The sequence below is a fragment of the Leptonychotes weddellii genome, unplaced genomic scaffold (genome assembly GCF_054177405.1).
Source record: "Leptonychotes weddellii isolate Sample4059 unplaced genomic scaffold, ASM5417740v2 HiC_scaffold_1052, whole genome shotgun sequence".
Lineage (NCBI taxonomy): Eukaryota > Metazoa > Chordata > Mammalia > Carnivora > Phocidae > Leptonychotes > Leptonychotes weddellii.
In genome coordinates this window covers 12830-14672 of record NW_027682038.1, presented here as the reverse complement: position 1 = coordinate 14672, position 1843 = coordinate 12830, and the positions used below count along the sequence as shown (strand labels likewise).

Here is a 1843-nt window from a genome sequence, read left to right as displayed (position 1 = left end):
CCCTATCCCTCCCACCCCACCCCCCACTCCAGCAACCCTCAGTTTGTTTCCTGCAATTAACCAGTCTTTTACTATTAAACTTAAATGGCCAATTGACACAAACAGTTCTGAGACCGTTCTTCCACCACTGATTAAGACTGGGGTGGCTGGTACTGGGGATAATATTCATTTAGCCTTCTGAACTTTCTGGGCAGACTTGGTGACCTTGCCACCTCCAGCTGCCTTCTTGCCCATTGCTTTGATGACACCCACAGCAACCGTCTGTCTCATATCAGGAGCAGCAAAATAGCCCAGAGGAGGATAGTCAGAGAAGCTCTCAACACACATAGGCTTGCCAGGAACCATATCAACAATGGCAGCATCACCAGATTTCAAGAACTTGGGACCATCTTCCAGCTTTTTTCCAGAACGATGATCTATCTTCTCCTTCAGCTCAGCAAACTTGCAAGCAATGTGAGCTGTGTGACAATCCAGCACAGGGGCATATCCAGCACTGATTTGGCCTGGATGGTTCAGGATAATCACCTGAGCTGTGAAGCCAGCTGCTTCCATTGGTGGGTCATTTTTGCTGTCACCAGCCACATTGCCACAATGAGCATCTTTGACAGATACGTTCTTGACATTGAAGCCCACATTGTCCCCAGGAAGAGCCTCACTCAAAGCTTCACGGTGCATTTCAACAGACTTTACTTCACTTGTAACATTGACTGGAGCAAAGGTGACCACCATGCCAGGTTTAAGAACATCAGTCTCCACTCGGCCCACAGGGACAGTACCAATACCACCAATTTTGTAGACGTCCTGGAGAGGCAGACGCAAGGGCTTGTCAGTTGGATGAGCTGGTGGCAGAATGCAATCCAGAGCTTCAAGCAGTGTGGTTCCACTGGCATTCCCATCTTTACGGGTGACTTTCCATCCCTTGAACCAAGGCATGTTAGCACTTGGCTCCAGCATGTTGTCACCATTCCAACCAGAAATTGGCACAAATGCTACTGTGTTGGTGTTGTAGCCAATTTTCTTAATGTAGGTGCTGACTTCCGTAATGATTTCCTCGTATCTCTTCTGGCTGTAGGGTGGCTCAGTGGAATCCATTTTGTTGACACCAACAATTAGTTGTTTTACACCCAGTGTGTAAGCCAGAAGGGCATGCTTATAGGTCTGCCCATTCTTGGAGATACCTGGTTCAAATTCACCAACACCAGCAGCAACAATCAGGACAGCACAGTCAGCCTGAGATGTGCCTGCAATCATGTTTTTGATAAAGTCTCTGTGTCCTGGGCATCAGTGATGGTCACGTAATACTTGCTGGTCTCGAATTTCTACAGGGAGTTATCAGTGGTGATACCATGTTCACATTCAGCTTTCAGTTTATCTAAGACCCAGCGTACTTGAAGGAGCCCTTTCCCATCTCAGCAGCCTCCTTCTCAAATTTTTTGATAGTTCTTTTGTCCATCCCACTGCATTTGTAGATCAGATGACCAGTAGTGGTAGACTTGCCTGAATCTACATGTCCAATGATGACGATGTTGATGTGAGTCTTTTCCTTTCCCATTTTGGTTTAGGTTGAGTGGTGGTTTTTGTGACACCTGTGTTCTGGTGGGGACCCTGTTGCAAAAAAGCTCATGTCTTATTTTCAAGTCTTCAATCCATTTTGAGTTAATTTTTGTGGATGGTGCAAGATAGTGGTCCAGTTTCACTCTTTTGCATGTGGCAGTCTAGTTTTCCCAGCACCATATATTGAAGAGACTGTCCTTTCTCCATCATATATTCTCGGCCCCTTTTGTCATAAATAATTGACCGTATATGTGTAGGCTTATTTTTAGGCTGTCTATTCTGTTCTATT

The 1843-nt window shown here is 45.7% G+C and overlaps 1 pseudogene; it reads right to left on the bottom strand.

Annotated features, from left to right (window-relative positions):
* Positions 1 to 60: 60 nt before the first annotated feature.
* Positions 61 to 1567, bottom strand: LOC102743019 (elongation factor 1-alpha 1 pseudogene; annotated as a pseudogene).
* Positions 1568 to 1843: the final 276 nt, after the last annotated feature.